The 18,274-nt window shown below is 44.0% G+C and overlaps 1 protein-coding gene across 1 annotated transcript in view; it reads right to left on the bottom strand.

Annotated features, from left to right (window-relative positions):
- Positions 1–12,827, bottom strand: part of MAP2 (microtubule associated protein 2) — a 233,973-nt gene extending 221,146 nt beyond the window's left edge. The window contains exon 1 of the mRNA XM_074145841.1: positions 12,713–12,827. The gene's annotated coding sequence lies outside the window, so the exon portion shown is untranslated. The remainder of the gene's footprint in view (positions 1–12,712) is intronic.
- Between the last annotated feature and the right edge of the window lie 5,447 nt (positions 12,828–18,274).

Here is an 18,274-nt window from a genome sequence, read left to right as displayed (position 1 = left end):
TTCCAGTGCAGCAGTGAGACAGCCAAAACCTACCCACCCATCTCAGTACTGCCTCTTTTACCTGCCAGAGTAGGCAGATGAGTACAGAGGATGTAGGAGGCAGAGCAGTTTCCTCATGCTCATTTCCGTGCACCCACACAGGGCCGGCCAGAATCCCTGTCCCACCACATGCCACCAACTGCTGCTGAATGGTCACCAACATAGAAAGGGTTTGTGCACTAGCACAGTTCTTCCCAAATCTCTATTTCCCTACTGAAAGTCTCAAAATGCACTTGAAAATTTACAAACCTCTGAGTTTGCTCTTTCTGGAATGCAGGCACACTGAAGGGAGAATATAAAACAAAATTAAATACAGGTAAAACATTAGTGTAAGATACTGAGTCGAGCTTATATAAATCACAGTGCAAACCACACAGTCCTAGCCTACTAACAGTCTAAGCAACCCTTATCTGTTGCACACATAAATATTCAGAGAAAAGTACATGATGCCAGCTGCCATCGGGAAGCAGAACAATACTGGTTCCACATTACTGCCACTGCTCACAGCTCTGCTGTCCCCAGCCCACCTGCCACCACCCTGGGCTGCTTTGTGCCTCTGACTGAAGTACATGAGCTCTTTTGTTGGTCGCCTAGAAAATACCACCCATAGTATTTGAGCCCTAACATTTCAAGTAGCTCTAATTCAGCTTTCAGTTCAGCTCAGTTCTTTGTCCTCTAAAAATAACTTACATTTAATTGCAACTGGCTACAATTTTGTAATTCTTTGTGACCCCAAACCTCTAAATCTATTACCCAGAGACAGCCACAGTAATCCTTAATGAAGGTATAGGTATGATGCAGCATGCGAAGGGCCATCTGGTTGCCAGGTGTTTCCTGGCTTAGCTTTTCCTCACAACACACATCCCTCCTCCTCCTCTAATTCCAAGGAAGGCAATTTCTACCTCAGGACAGTCCTTCGTTAAAGACACAGGCAAGGGTTTTATGGCAAGCAAGTCAGCTGCAGCACAGCAATGTTCAGAGGCTGCAGCAGAAAGCCTAGGGGGCTGTTTATTACCATACATATCTCTGTGACTACCAGCAAAAGACCGCGCCAAGTGTACTTCTGACTGTTAATAGGAAAGGAGCCAAGTACAACATTTTCACTGTAACCCCATGTCTTGTGTCCTTCACTCACCATCAAAAAAAAAGAAAGTTAAGAGAGCAGTTTTTTAGAACAGGACCATTTATATAACAAGCAGGTGATCCAAAAAGTATACTAGGCAAGATTTACAGCCAGTTTAATTTGTCTTTTAGGGAGCAACACAACCTATTCAGGGAGGTTAGATCCTGTGGTCTTTATTTTCAAAATGGAGCATTAACTTCCTTAAAATCCCTGTCTTTCAGACAGGTAAAGGCTTTCTACCTCTCAGATGCACATTCCTGCCACTCTGGACCTGGACTGGTAGAAAGTAATTTTTGCACAGCAGTAGCATTGCCCTGGCTCAACTTCCTGAGCTGTCTTCTCATGGGGTCAGGCAAGGACCAGGCACCGTGAGAGCAAACAGGCACAGCACCCCCACAGCACCAGCTGAGACAAGCCTTGACTGCCAAGAGACAGCAACCCACACTACCAAACTGAAAGGCTTCTCCTGGTTCCCACTATCACACTAAGATTTAGCTTGCATAAAGCGTCTTACATTTCAGGCTAAACCCAGAAAACATTTACTTGGGCACTTCCAGTAGTCTGTTCTCGGGAATGGCTTCAGACTGGTTAAATATAAGTACCAGGGTCAGTGGACATACATAGCAAAATTGCCTCAATATTTCTCAAACAGGGTAGGGAAAACTGATTTTTGCTACACCAAAGAGAAAAGGCCTTGTGGCTTGCTTCCAGTGTATGGAAAGGGACTCTGTGCTGGCGAACTCCAGAGACTCAGGCTTGATGCTCCTGCTGTCCTTGGAAATTAGCAGGGTAAGAAACAGCAACTGCTACTGCTCAGCAGACACACAGGGTAGAAATGTGTACTTTGCCCTGGCAGCCAGGAACCTGCTTTTCCAGGCTTGGTCATTAGCCAGATACCCAGCAGAGCTACAGCCTGCAGGCCACTCCAGCAGTCCACAGGCCTTGGCACAGTCTGTAGGTACCTTAGGGCTCACTGCCTATGGGGATGTCAGACCCTAATCAAATTATTGGTGGATACAGAGAAAATGATTTTGCAGAGACAAGGCTGAAATTTTCCTATAAAATCCCCAAAGGAATAATTTCCAAGCCAAGAAGAGCTTCTCTGGTTTTACTGTGCATCAGGACCTAAGCAAACAGGACAAGCTAAAAACAAAACCAACAGTGTACCTGTGATGGACATGCCAGAGGTTCTCGCCACTGGTCCAGAGCCCCACCAGCTAGCACACACTGTCCACCCTATGGCTGTCTTGCCCATGATCCAAGACTCCCATAAACCCTTCAGAAGAGGAGGAACTCCTCATTTCAAAACAAGGTCCAACAGGAGAGCATCACCGGTTCTTATTCCATGGTTTCATCTATATAGTGGGTTTCTTATTTATGTGGAGCTCTGCACAGAGCTGTGTTTCAATGCAAAATGAGTGACAAAACTGAAAAGCAACAAATGGAAAGAAACACACACTTAAATGCAGCCAGAGCAACAGTAGAAGGGGAAATTGCCCAGTAGCACTGCCAGTTGTGAAGAATTTTCAAGTTCAGCTGCAAAGTCTGGCATCATGGAAAGGGAAACATTAACAAGTAACCAGAGACACAGGACCTTTATTCTTGAGGCATGCTTGCTCATTTGACTGTTTGCACATTTTAATATCTTTTAAAAGGAAAGCTTCTGCTAGAAATTATTTTCACAAGCCTCAAAACATTCTTCAAAGAGCTACTCATCTGCTTAGTGACACAGGCATGGGGCAGGGCTTGTTTACTAATCTAGGAGGATTACACATCAACCTAGATCATGCCTTGCCTGCAGGTAAGGGCAGTAGAGCAAACAATAAATACACCAGACTTTCCAACTCTAAAGGTATGAGGGGAACAGAATCCAAAAGAAAGTTATGTTTATATCATGTTTGGATGGGGAAAATAAGTGAACATAGAGAGACAGCAGTTTCTTTAATATCTGTTGTTCAACAGTCTCTGGAAATCCTGGATAGACAAATTCTGTTCCTACTATTGTGTCAGCTCTGAAACCTACCAGCTACAGCTGAAACAAGTCTCTACAGCTAGTTTTTCAAATAAAAACATAACATATGCCTCTGACCTCTCTTTTTGTCTTTTCAATGCATGCAGAGATCACTCCCTCACCAGAGGAAAACTCATTTTTCACTTACCTTCCCTCTCCCTTAGGCAAGCAAGAGAAAGCCACCAAAACATTGCCAGAGAAAACACAAAAACATGCTATATCTAAAATATTCATTCTCTTGTGCATCCCAGGACACAGACAGGTCACTTAACTCCATTGCATACTGGAATAAGCAATGTTACCGGGGCTGATCTTGCAGTAACTTAAAGTGCAGAAGAAAATTCCACCCTCTTCTGAAAAAATTTACTACTTCTATCAGTATATAAAACAAATTAGAAACAAAAATAACTCAGATTCTTCGAGCGACTGAAACCTCAGAACTGAAATTCACCTGAGAATGGCAGGGCAGTAAGGCCAAAACAAATCACCTGGTGCTGATCACAGTCAGAAGTCTTTCAGAGAAATGACCCATAATGCCAACTCTGCAATACCATGTTTTCAAGGAAATAATTCTTTCTGATCCTAATAGTAAACATAGCTTCATGTCCTGAAGTATGGAAAACGTTAGGTTTGCCCGATATTTTTTCCAAGTATTTACTCCCTCTTCTCCTGTTTATCATATGCTGTAAACAAAATTCAGTCCAAAAGCTCTTCATTCAAAGTGTAAACAAGTTAGCTACTCCAAGCACAGCTTTCACCATCACCATGTTCTGGAACAAAACACAAAATTCATGACACCACCCAAAAAAGGAGTATCTGCTTTAAAACAACCAGTAGCATTTTCACCTCCTGGTTCAGGAAGGTACACACCTTCCACCAATTAATCTCTGCCCTTGTCAGCATCTTAAAAAAAAAAAACAAACAACAGTTACAATCAAGAGCTACTCTCTCCTAAATAGCAGTGTACTTACTCAGTTGTGCTGCAAGACAACAGGCAGAATCGAGTTCACACAGAGACTGCAGATCACAGCGTAAGGCATGATTTCAGTAGATACTACTTGACTTACTATCAATTTCTCAAAGCCTGAGCTTGTGATAAGGGCTTCAAAGACACCATAGTCCAGATGAACCAAAGAACAGAAAAGTCCTGTGATTACAGATGCTTGGTGCACAGCAGGCAACACTGACAGCACCTGCTGAAGTCAGCACTCACCCAAAAGTCAGTCTCTAAATGGACTCAAGGGCTGCAGAGACAGCTGATGGGAAAGGCTTGATTGACTCTCTGCCTGTTGGTAAATACAGGTAATAAGGCAGGTCAGTGCTGGCATCTCAATACCAGCTTTACCATCTAAAGAAACAACCATTCAGTCATCTGAAGAATCAATATCATAAATATGGTAGAATGAGAAAATATGTTTCTAACTTCCAAATGCCTGTAATTATCAGTTAAAACTTTGCAACATATTATTAATTCCACTTATTGCTAACAGTGATGCTGCAAGTGTACAGTGGACCAAAACAAGTGAAGGCAAAAAAAATTAGAAATAGCCTAACTGAATTCAGGATTTTGTGCCTGTAGAAACAATTTGGTACTAGAGGTCATTCTAAGTGAATGCAATTTGACTACACTTTTTTTTTTTTTTCCAAATGCACTTCACAAAAAAATTTCTCAACTATTCACATTGAAAGACATATTTAAGAGTATTTTTAATCTTGCATTCAAAATACTGACAGTGTTTTAAGCAACACTAGTAGGATGCTACTTAAAACAATCTATCCTAAAGGACTGTGTTATCTATAAATCACTGCTGCTAATTTTGGCAAACTATGTGGATAACAATCTATACTAGATATTAGTTTGTCATATTACAAAAGGCCTTTTATTCAATGTCTTAGACATAAATTTACTATATGCTGTAACAGATAGCACTGGGTACTATGAAATACTTACATTCAATACTTTGCTAAGTCTTACTCAGAAGCACAACCAGCTCTCTATACCCCGAAAAGCTTAACTTTGCAGAAAACAACATGGAATGAAAGCTCTTATTTACCACACACCATCCCTTGCTCTTTGGAATGAATCAAGTTATTAACTGTTCCCCCCCCCAAAGAGGTTTGTTTTTCTTTTTTTTTTTTTAATTACTCTCTCACACATGTTTGCCAACTTTCGCTTTACAACTCCAAGAAATATACGTATGTTATCTCCCTAAACAAGAAGAAATATACAGACTCCTTCCTCCTAATTTATGGGTTTCATCATTTTCCTGGGGAAAATTTTCTTTATGGGACATCAAATCGATCATATTAGAAAAGACAGGGATGGGGACAAAAAATTAGCATGCCACTTTCCTTCCAGACACACTTAGCCCCAACCCTAAACGCCAGGTCTGCTCTGGACTCCTGGCAACACAGACACTAACTCCCAGGTGTATTCCGAGCATGCCAACAGCCTGTGAAGAGCTTCCTTAGGGCCAAACTCTGCCCTGACTGAATCGGTGCAAATCAAGAACAACTCTGATACAAATCTGGAGGAGCTGACTCTCTTAATTCAGAAATCTCCCTCTTATTCTTGTGGCTATCTCCCTGCACCACATATTTTCTAATACAGAGGCAGGGGAGTGCTGAAGGAGGACAGGGTAATTCTGCCATTCAGGAAACGGCTTAAGGCCAGCACACCTGGCTTCATCTCTGATTCCCTCCCGCCCCAAGCTACAGGTCAACAAGCAGGATGGGATGTGAATGACTGAACACCCAGACCACCCCTTGAGGAGCAAGCTTCAATCTCCTTTTCCTTTGTAAATCATTCAACTCCACCCCTGCATCTCTCTTTTGAGCCCCTGGATTTTTTCCTCAGCCTTCTTGAATGTTTTCTAATTGCTGAGGGAAATAAAAGCTAGTATTGATTTCATCATGACTCAAGAGAAACAGGCAAATGCCTAACTGCATGAACACAGCCTTGCTGCAAGCAGGAGCAGCAGCCTGCCTGCCCACCACACCCTGCGACACAACCACCAAACAGCAGCTTGAGACACCTGAAAAGCATGTCAGGCACCAGCAGACAGGGATTTGTCAGCAAGAGGCACCCTGCACATGAAATACAGCTGCTGTTAATAAAGCCATAGTCACAATACCTCAAACAAAGGTAGCAGCTCTGCTTTCTGAGTGATACCACATGGCCAGAACAGGAATGGGTGCTCAAGCATACCTTAACGGACTACATGGAAGCAGCTGCAAGAATGGGACAGGGGCTTTAAATCGGCCAGAGCACAGTGAAATCATATCAACATTAGCAAGTGCTGGATGTCGGCACTGGGAGTTATTACATTGCAGTGCACAGCCTCGGGTCCAGAGTCCAGACAAATTCCCCATGAGGGGATCAAGTCTTTCTGCTCAGACCTGGCAGCCACGGAAGGGCTGCTGGAGAAAACAGAGTAACTTGGCACAAAAATAGCTAGTTAGCTAGAACAAGCTAACCAGCTTTCCAGCTAACCAGAATTCAGATCTGGGCCTGAACCCTCCTTAAAGTCAAAGGACTTCAAACAGGCATTTTCAGCCCATTTCACAGCAAACACAGAAAAGAGGCTTTCCTCACAGTCCCCCTCAATCTCTGAGCTTTCCCAGAGGTTAAGGGGGACCTTACACTTCAGGTCCGACACCTTGCAATTGCCTGCACTGGCTTAACAAGTTATACAGATACCTTCTACAGAAAATGCAAAGAACGAGAGAGAGAGAGAGAGAGAGAGACTTAGCTCTACCTCAAACCCAGATGGGGTTCTTCATGTCACAGCCTGGGCAACACCATGGTTGAGCTATGTAGGGAAGGAGGCCAACCAATGCAGAACTTCACTCACAGCCAGCAGATCTGGGTTTCTGGCCCAGCAGTAAAGCACCCGGGTCAATTCTGAAGGTTCACAGCACTTTCTACTGATTCTTCTCTGGATCAAATTTGGACCAAGGCTGGAGTTTTCAAAAGCATAACCCTAACTCTGTTCTAAACCTTTATAATATTCCTACTCTATGTTCTCAATTTGAGATATTTTCTAACTTTGTTCATCCAAGATCAGAACCTCAGGAAAAATGGCAAGTTTTGCATGACGAAGCAGCTCTTCTAACAGATAATGTACATTCCTCAAAATAGAACTGACAGCTCTTAGTTTTAAACCAGAAACCAGCTATCATTCTCTCCAGAAAATAAAGTGAAAACATAGGGTTAATTGAATCAATAGATCTTATAATTAAATGCTGCCAAGTTAGCTGATATGATTGGACTGCTGGTTTTGTTTCGGGTTGGTTTTTTTAATGTTGTTTATCCAAAGGTTGCATACATTTTAAATACAGCTAATTTTGTAAACGACTATTGAAATTTGGTTTAAATCTCCCTCAGGGGACAAAGTGACAAGTTTCACAAACAGAAAAGTAAGTTTTCATAGACCCAACTCACTGGAAGCTATTGCAATCTAACTGCATTACGGCTAGTAGAAATACTAACAGAAAACTCTTCCTACTTCTTGCCAGGGGCTTGACCAACACAAGACTATAAATATTTCTCAGATCCCCGCACTCATGAGTGCCAGCTGTAAATGAAGGAGCAGAATTTGCCAGAGGGGCTGAATTCTACCTACAAATCCATACCTTCAGAATTCTCAGGTATAAACTGATTAGTTCCCTGAAGGGGAAAAGTACCCCAGATTTTCAATAATGAGAAAACAGAGCTGAAAGGGGCATTGTCTTTTTCCAGATGGAGCGAGTCAGGTGCAGATTCAATGAATTCAACACAGTTATATTGATTTTCTCCACTTAACACTCTTGCTTGTAATAGGGCTATTGTCTCCCTTGTACTATATGAACACACAGATGCACATATATATTTTATCCGGAAGATGGACACCATGTGCTAAAATAAACAAATACTTATTGCACCACAGAAAGTTAGAAAAGCAACACATTTAAAAAATGCTAAAAGAGAAACAGTATACTGTAACATTGGTCAAGACTATTAACCAGCACTAAGCTGTCTCGCAGATTAAAGAAAACAAAGAGATTTGATAAATCTTTATATTACTGAGGTTGCCCAAGCTCCACCTTTTCACCAGAATTCCTTTCAAACTGACACCCTAACAAAGATGCAAGATACTGAGTACAAACACCGACACTCTGAAACTGTTGTCTTGTTATCATTTTGAATGATTGTGACGGGCTCCCCCCCACCTCCAAGACAAAAGAACAAAGATCAGTTTCATCTGCGAGACTGCTGGAGGAAAAAACAGCAGTGAGTGTAAAACCATAAGGAGCAATAGCATTAGCTCATCTTTTCTCCTAAATACAGCAGCAAACAATTAGTGTTAAAGTAAAATGGGTCAATCAAGACCTCAAATCTTCTTAACAGCTAGCATAGTCAACCCATGTGGCCACAGCAATCCAAATTAACCCCATAGATACATCAGTCCTTTTCCTCCAATACCTGGCAAGCAATTACAAATGTCACGTTGAATCTCCTTCTCACTTTCCTATAGTTTCGTAGCATAACCTGTGATTAAACCTACCCATGAAATAAAAGCTTTTCCGTCTACTGAGGCAGACAGCTTAAGGAACCACCTCTGTTTCCAGCACCAATCCTCTAAATCACCTCCAACCTACAGAAATCAGTCTCATGCTGTTTTTTCTTATTAGCTGAGAGGCACTACAGAACTGCTGCTAATCAGCGCACCTGTACATGAAGCAAAAGAACACAAGAAAAAGCACCAGCTCTAAACATGCCAAGACCCACCCATACTCTTCCTTAGTGTGTGCATATGTGTCTGGGGAGGGATAAACAATGCAGTGATTTCACGGAACATTGTTCATTTCCATGCTTTCTCTGGAGGTACTCTGCACCACCAAACATCATCAAGGGTTTTCCACCACTGAGCCCACATACCCTTAATCTACACTCTTTTCCTTTTCAGTTAAAAATCCTTAAGTTTCAAGCACGCTTACGGCTCACTTTCAAGAGCAATTAAACACGTGTTTAAACAACTGAATAAATCCAGATGGACCAAAACAAGCACCTTTGAGTCTTAGGGAACAGTTCTACATATCAGCCCATGCTTAATTTTATTTCTTCATCAAGTACACACATGGACTTTAAGGCAGCACACGAACAAAATATCCAGATCGTCAGATAATTCAGTTTAGAAGGGATCTTGGGAAGTTACCTAGTCCAAGAACCCCAGGATACTATACCTTTCCAAAGTTCTAGCTGTTCACATGCATTTTAACTGCAATACTCTCTGATCGCTTTCTAGGCGAGGCTTCAGTTCAGCAACAAATGTCCTGCAGGCAGGAGTTCTGCAGATTCCCCTTCAGGGAATCCCAATAAAGCCAAGGGGTGGTTTTTTTTCCTTTTCCTGAGAGTCAGAGGTTATACCAGATCAGTTCGCAGCACAATCACTGCCTGTGCAGTAGGTGAAAGATCTGTAAGAAACTCAGGCCTTTGTACTGACCCACCATTTACAGAGAAGAACTACTACTGGAGCTTCCCCCCCCCCCCCTTTTTTAAACTAATTGTCATTTGTCCCATCATGGCAGATCAGATTCCAGATCTCACAGATGCTGCAGCTGCATTGCAAGTTCTGTCAGTACCCTGTGACTTTGTAGAGCTTGTAGCAATAGAGAGGTAACTTTCTGAAAGCCATCATCATAAAGTCCTCACAACCTAAATTCTTTTTGACTTCTCCCTCTTCTCACCCCTTTAAGAAAATAAACCTGCCTCCAAGATGTGTATGACATGCCACATTTGGGGGTGACAGCTGAAATAGTCCAGCAGAGTCTACAATGAGTCTTACCCACCCATTTCTGTGATTAGACATTTCTAGCAATTTCCACAGCTCAGACAACTGTTTAGTGAGCAAGGGACCAGAGCTAAAGGGGCCACGGCCTGCTCTAGTATTAGCACACATGGCATACGCTTCCCACCATGAATCCAGGTATATCCTTTAGCAAACGGTAACTCATACAGAGTGACACAGGCTGAAAGAAAAGGTATGCTTCTGGAAAAACATCTGGCAACAAAGGAATTCTTAACCCAGACTGCAGCGATCCATTTAGGGACTACTGCAATCAGATCACTCATGTCTAGGCACAGCACCTCAGGGGCCATTAAATGATGACTTTTTCTTTATTGTCAGAACGTATTTAAAGAACACAGCTAAGTGAGTACTGACATAACATACCGTAACAATTACATCAGCTCTCTAGATCAAGGGTGCAAATGGCACTTTATGTAACAAACTGCATTATAAGCACAATGAACTGCCCTCTATGCTCCAAGCATGCTAAAATTCTCCATGGAAGAACAGCAACTTTTTATTCTCAGGATGACAGCTCTTTGGCTTCTCTCAAGCACCCACAGGCAATGCGCAATACGGGCGCAACAAACTGTGAAGTTCCATTAACCAAATCCTGTCCCTTGGGTAAAAGATGAGAAGAGCTAGAACTTACACCACTGCATTTCACTGCTGAAACCACCCCTCTTCCCAGAGCCCTGCTGTACGAGGGTTCACCTGCGCGTTTCATTTCGACACCGAACGGTCTCACTAAGCCACTGGGGTTATTTTCAATGTGTTACTTTAGCTCACCTGTGAATGCCTGAGCTCCAGGAGAGTGGCACCACGTTAAGACTGGGGTCCTGTCCACTGCTGAGTGCATCATGAGTGTTTTGCAACTAGGTGAAATGAAATACACAGCAAGGAATTCACCAGTTCCTAGACCTAGGTGCTACAACGGTGAGTTTGGCCTTCATATTACTTATCACACTTTCAGAACATCAGCAGCAGAAATACACACCCATCCACAAACTTAACTGTCTCCATGCTAACTGACAGAGTTTTTAGCACATGCAGGGAAGGTGCCCATTCTCTCATCGCTGGTGAATCACTTCTCAGTGATCAACAAAGTAATGGCATGGGCAACTTCTCTAGGTAATGCTCTCTCAGCATATCATCTCTCTCTTCCCAGCAAAGGCTGGGATGCTGTGATCACGTCATCCAGTTGAGGGAGGGAAGCGGGAGAAGCTATAGAAAATAAATACATCCTGCAGCTGAGCCTCTTGTTGGGTGCATTGGCTATGAGATCTGTCTAGACATCCCTGCAAGTCTAAACCAGCACAGGTTAAATGAAACAGGTTCTTTCACAGGCAGAAAACAAAGGTTTGGGGAGGAAATGGGAAGAAACAGAACAGAAAGGATATGTGCTTCAATCTTGCAAGGAAGAACCCTTCTGAAAACAAAAGGGACAGGTTTCTGAACTGTGAGCAGCGCAAATGCTGGACAGCAAATGATTTTTTTGAGAAAGGAAAGAGAAAGATTTGTTGACACAACCACAAAGACATGACAAATTATGAAAAGGGATGCTAGAGAGCTAGAATAAGACTTACAGAATACATAGGTATACACCCCATTCTACTGCATGATTTTATGTTAATGACCACTTACATGTGAAAGCCAGCTATTTCATATCAGGAAAAAGCCTACATGAAAATCCACCAACAAATCAGAGAGTATCTTTATTCAGAGGAAAACTAAAAGTTCATGCTTAGCACGGGCAAATAAATATCGGTATCTTATATACCGAAAGCAACTCTTCCGGCATGCGGCACACTCCCTTCTTTTCCCAAAGGTGTTTCACAAAGCGCACCTGATTCAAACGGCAGGTGACAATTAGCGTCTCAAGCACATAGGCAACAAATTGAGGCAAGCAGTCTTTATTTGGGTAGCTCACATTTGGCGCAACGTTACGGCACCGCAGAGCTGCATACGCTCAGGGCTCGTACCTGCAGCAGTTCAAGCGAGGCACACTTTGCATAATTTTTCTCTTACATAAAAAGGCTTTGTTCTCCACCGCCTCGCTGCGGTTACCAACCTCCCCGCGCACAGTTGTTTCCTCTCCGCAGCTGATCCATTCAATACAGGGAATGATTATTTTCTTTTTTCTTTTTTTTTTTTTCCCCTCTCCCCGATGCAAATTAAAAGCGCTTACAACCATCGCACCCCCTTGTCTGACACAACGTTCTTTGTTCAGCCTTACAGATCCCTTTAGAGGAGCTTAGAGGTGGGGGCAGGAGAGGACAGAAGGTTACATCCTTTAGAGGGGTTTTACGGCCTAGAGATGCTCGAAACCCTTGAAGGCAGTTGGCAGAAGTCGACTGCCCCCAGGAAAGGTTAAGCAGGCGTTTATCGGGGAGCCGCCCCCCTCCCTTTACCTCCGGCAGGTCCACAGCGGCGACCCGCTGCAAACTTCGGCCCGGGTCGCCTTCTGTCAGAGCCCGCGCCCGCCTGAGGGAGCACGCGCGGGCCAGCCCCGCGCGCCCAACGGCCGCGAAACGGCCGGCGCGCGGCCACCCCTCCGAAGGGCACCGATCTCTCCCCCCGCCCCGTTTCGTCCTTCCTTCTCCTCTTCTTCTTCCGACGGGCACTCCCCGCCCCGGGCTGCGGAGCCGCCGCTGCCCCTCGCCCGCCCGCAGCAGGGGGGGCGGCAGCGGGCTCGGCGGGAGTTCTTACCTGAGCGCCGCGGCGGCTGCCGGCACCGGGACGCACTGCCGCGCCGAGGGGCAGAGAGAGAGGGCGCGCCGCCGCCGTGCCCGCCTCAGCCCGCCTCGCCGCTCTCGGGGCTGTCGCCGGGACGCGGCCGCCTGCGCGCCGCGAGCCCCCGGGACCCGCCCCCCTCCTCCGCCCCCGGCCCCGCCCCGGCCCCGGCGCCGCTCCCGCAGGGCCCCCGCGGCGGCGGTAGCTGCGGCCGGCCCCTCGCCGCCGCCCCGCCCCGCGCCCTGCCCGCAGCGGCCCCTGCATTGCGGAGGAGCCCCGCGGCTTGCCCCAGGAGCTGTGCGGGGCCGCCCCCGTTCCCGCGACCCGTGTCTGACAGGGCGCGGTGGTGGGTGTTTACGCGGCGAGTTCGGGCACCGGCGCTGAGGTGCTCCGTGACAACCGGCCCCGGTACCCAGCCCTCCGCCGAACCGGTGTGGTGTTGCCCTGCCCTGCCCTGCCCGTGGTCTAACCGTTCCCACCGTCGTAGCAGCGCATCCCGAACCTCCCTCACCTGCTTGCGTTTGGCTCTTCCAACGATGCAAGTCTCAGCCCAATCTAATGTCTCCTTTTTCTTCTAGGAAAAAAAAAAAAAAGAGAACCAATAACGCTGAGATAGGTTAAAAAAAATGTTACAGCACCTCAGAAAACGGCACTGCTGCTAACTTAGAAATCGTGCTCGTGTAGGACCGGGCTCCCCTGCCATTTACTGGAATCCAGCAATAAAAGATACCCTACTGCTTGTCACTTACCAGCTTCTCGAACTGAACTTTCCTCCTCGGGATGTCAATTACTGTTTCTGTATTCCTTTGGTGAAAGTAAAGCAGGCAAGGGCAAAGCCATCCCTCATGCGATGCCACTGATGTGCTGGAGCTACAGCACCGGCTCATCTCACCCTTTCCAGTCAAAGTCACTTTGTTTCAGTTCTCTTTGTGGGAGATGAAAGACTAAAAAGCGATTCTTCCCTTTTCCATTTCCTAAACAAATTAGTCTAATGGGTTTGTTAAAAATGAACGTGCAAAAGCCAGTCTGACAGAATCATCACCAGCAATTCTGAGTATCATGTGTGTATTAGCCTAATAAATGTTTTTGGAACAGGTACTATGTTTTGATCCGGTAAAGATAAATACTGTTATTCTTCTTTATATTTGGGCACCCAGAATACACACTAACTGTAACCCAGACTGCACTGCGAAAATTTTAAATGCTAATTTCAGTTTTCTTTAATTTTGCTGCACTACTCTAAGCAAGTACTCCATCTATTTTTTTTTTCCTAAGCCTCCCTAATTTTAGGTACCCAGCTTGATTTCAAGCAAGGTTTTCAGGAGTACTGAGCACCCTTTTTTCTCTCTGGACGTTAGCAGGTGACCTACAATGCTTCTTATCTGTGATTTGGGCCACACGGGTCTTAGACTGGGTGGTCGAAAGGCAGGTTCGGTAAAGCCTAGGCCTCACTGTTGCTTCTGTTTCTTCAGCTGCAATACAGAGATGGCCATCCCTCAACAACAACTACATTGGATTATATTCCAATCCCATGTTAATGTCAGCAAAGTGACTTGGGGATGCAAAATTATGTTGGTAAGCATCTTGATTTACAAATACATAAAGAAATTTCCTTTTCCTTTAAAGTTCTGAATCTCTGAGTCAGGGCTACAAACATCTTCACTTCCAGTCCCTTTCCCAATCCCTCCTCAAGTGGTTTGGGAGAACTTCCCACCACTGCCACTTCCATCTTCTAGCGTTTCATCTGTAAATTAGTGGCATGCAAAGGGAGCAGGATCTTGCCAAGAGGGGAAAGCTGTAATGTTCCCCTCTGGTTACCCACCATCAGTGGTGTATATCCACCCAGAGGAGAAGATTCCAGAGGAAACCAATTTGCTGCAGGCAGTCTTTCTTCCAGACTGTCAGGAGCAAAGACATCCATTCATTCAGTACAGAGAAATGTGCACCAGTGTCCCCACCACCCCAAGGATCAGCAATGCCTTTCCCCTGCTGTCTTCTTCCATACCTCCCTTTGGAGGCCCATGCGGCCATGGGCAGACCCTGCCGGAGCTCTTCCCCCCCAAGCACGGGGGCTTTGCCCTTCTTTTCACCACCTAGATAACAGGAATGCAGGCTTACATAAAGCCTAATCAGAAGGAGACCTGAGAGGGAATAAGCAGTTGACTTGATCAAGGAGAAACAGTTACACTTCATCCAAATGGAAATTAGATTTATTTAAAGCTTACAATATTAAAAAAAAAAAAAAAAAAGGGAGAGAAAGAAAAGACAGCTTATACTTTTGTTGGAAACAAATACTGCAGTGGGTGTCGTGGAAGAGATGTCTTAACAAAAAGACATCATGTACAATAAATAGGCTGTCCACTGTCCATAAACATTCCTAGAGATCAGACGGGCGATACAACTATAACCGGAGAAACGCTCAGAATATTCCGTGTGCCACAGAGGAATCAATGCCTCTAGCTCAAATGCAGGATGGTAGCAGCCTGTCTCTTCTCAGCAGCAGCCTGCAGAGAGAGAGGGAAGGTGAATCTTGGAAGTTAGTCATTCAGTTGCAGCTCTCCTTTAAACAATCATCAAAGATGATGAAAAATAAACACAGAGAAAAACAACATGGCATTCACCATTTTCCCCGAGATAATTATCTAGGCAAATTACATTATACTTTACATTAAATATTCAACAACAGTGTTGACACTAGACATTTTAAGACAGGAAAAAGTCTTATAATTTATGTTAGAGATATTAAAATGCATGCACATATTTTCATTAGAAACATTCATGCAGAGATCAAAAAGCATCATCTCACTAAGAGATAGTGGGGAAAGATTTTTTTTTACAAAGGAAAAATAGATTTTTACATAACCTCACAAACGATGAGGTTTATAGCAAAACTTTGACACACTGAATTATGGATCTATATATGGAGGTCTGGGAAATCAAATACAGAGAATTTTTACCTGCCTGCAAAAAGAAAAGGGAATTGCATTATCTATAGCCCTTTTTAGAAGAGATTCATTTGAAACTGTGGCTGGGAAACGCTGTTTGAAAAGGGACTTGTGTCAATATGTATTTTTCTTTTACTGTATAGCTACAATAACAAACCACTGCCGCTCTTCTGACAGTTTATCGAGGTGCAATTGCTGGCAACTTCTGTGCTTGGCTTCACTTCAGACTGGAGAAGGAAACATTTAATTTCTCAAAGACACAGTGTGACTCAAGCCTCAGTGCCAATGTCACAGCATTAGCTGAGCGAACTGAGCGGTCAAGGCAAAGCCAGCTCTTATCTATTCATGATGGGAAGAGCTGCGAGGACCAACGAGGATGACGAGGACCAACGAGGATGATGAGACAGTGGAAAGTATGACCATGACCCCTTTACACAATTTCCCTAGGGGCGTATTCGCAGTCTCTGGGCATGTTCAACAACCGGTTGAGCAGTTTTTTGCCACCTTTCCCCTTGGAAACACCTAGGCTAAGGTGACGGGGAAAGGCAGCGCTCCTGCCTGGGCATTGCCGAGATGTTTCCATCGGTTGAGAAACTCTAGGGTCCCTCTAGTGCCCAACAGAGGCAACAAGGCAGAAAGGCGAGCTGAAAAGCTTCTTCAAATGATGATCAACCACTAAGCAAAGTTAAAGCTTCCACTGAAAATAGTATGTATTTAACCCTGGCTTTGCATAATAAACTATGTTCAGTTTCTTTCTGTTTTGGACAAGAAACCAACTGTATCGCATCAGCTCATATAGTAACGTTCCCATGTAAAAGCCTGTCTCCCTTTTGATTACATTTAGCTTTTAAAGATTATTTAGAGATACTACCTGTTTGCAAATGTATGTCTTGGGTTGCTACAGGAAAGCTTTAAGGAGAGGTGAGATCTAGCTACAGTGGAAGGACTTGTACCAGAGCAATGTTGCCTCTGTAGTTATCTTTGCTCTTTTTGTCCAAGGAACCGTAGATACCCACATGAATTATGATGGAAGAATTAGCTTCAGGGAGCTACACTCTAATTTACTTAATGCTTTTGATGTCAAAAGTCAGTCTCTGCATGAGAAGTAGAATAATTTGAAAGCAAAGAGAGGGTACAAAATACTGGTGCCACCTGCTCTTGGGAATGCCAAGAGACAGGAATTGCCGTAGAGAATGCACTCCAGTGGACGTCTCCGTTTCTCGCTGCTGCGACTGAAAGCGAAGGGTCCCCAGATAACATGCCAATGTGAAAAAAGGACAGTAGAGGTCCCTTACAGAGTATGTGGCTATGCGCAGAGCTTCCTTCTTCCCCTGTCATTTACCTAACCCAGCTGCTTTTTCCCCTCAGATCTTGAGGCTTTGTGACATCTTTGTTATGGGGCTGGTTCCTTTGCTGAAGAGGAAAAAGCTAGATGTCAGACTTGTTATGTTAGAGACATCTCACAGGAGGTTTTGCGAATGTACTCAAAAGGAAGCGAGGGGAGTACTGATCCCTGCAGGATTCAGCTGTAGAAAGTTCTTAACCTAAACCAGTTTTCACTGCTTTACCCCATTTTCTGGGCTACAGAGGAACAGTTCAGCTATTAAGTTTTCATCTCGACAAAAAGAAAAAAAGAAACCAAACTCTCTAGGAAAATAAGATTTGTCACTTTTAAGATTTTCTAGTTATAACAGGGAATTATGATTGACAGGAAGCAATAAATGCAAGTTTGAGCTTGGGTTGTTTGTTTTGCCATCCCTAGCTTCTCACTAGTACAAGCACTGCCTTCTTTATGTGTTCTGAAAGCTGTGGCGATAAAGCTACTGCATCATTCAGTCTCACTAGGGCTTCTAATGAAATAGAAAAAGTAACCATCCACTGCCTACCTACAAGATCAAACAGAAGATGAACAGAACACACATTAAGGTTTAAGTAGTGAAATCTCTTTACATTGCATCTGTAGCAAAACTGTATGAAAAAGTTGCATTTCAAAATAAATATGATGTACAAGTTACTAAACAGTCAAACTGGTCAGAACATGAGGCACTATTTTTGAGATTTAATTTCCTGTTCTGGGGGAAATTCTGAATTTTTCCAACAGTAGCTATGGAGGACTAAAGAACTTAGAAGGAATCTACTACTATGCTTGCATGCTTGCACATGGAAGCTCTTCAGTTCTCTGATGTGCTGATAGCTTGTTTTATTAATGTGGAATTTTGATAAGGCTTTTTAATATGCTCCTCTTATTATGTTCAAACATGTAAATGTTACTGCATTTTCCAAGCCTAAAGCTTAAATTATCAGCTGAAAATAGATTAGCCTAATCAAGTTAACACCACAATATGGGGCAACGTAGTTCATCTTGGGTTTGGGCTTTGTATTTCTTTTTGCCTATGAATAAACCACTGATGTTCCTTCTTAAGAGAGGGGAGACACTGCAGACAGAATGAGGGTCTATTTTCTCATCAAAACTGTGGTTAAGCATCAATGTAATTAGGCTCTTTCCCATGACCATCTTCAAACTCAGCCTCGTATACTCAGTTTTTGTGCAAACAACAAATGCAGTGGTCCGGTCTGGGTTTGAGAATGGCCT

The sequence above is a fragment of the Numenius arquata genome, chromosome 3 (assembly GCF_964106895.1).
Source record: "Numenius arquata chromosome 3, bNumArq3.hap1.1, whole genome shotgun sequence".
Taxonomy (NCBI): domain Eukaryota; kingdom Metazoa; phylum Chordata; class Aves; order Charadriiformes; family Scolopacidae; genus Numenius; species Numenius arquata.
This window is presented reverse-complemented; position numbering and strand designations above follow the sequence as displayed.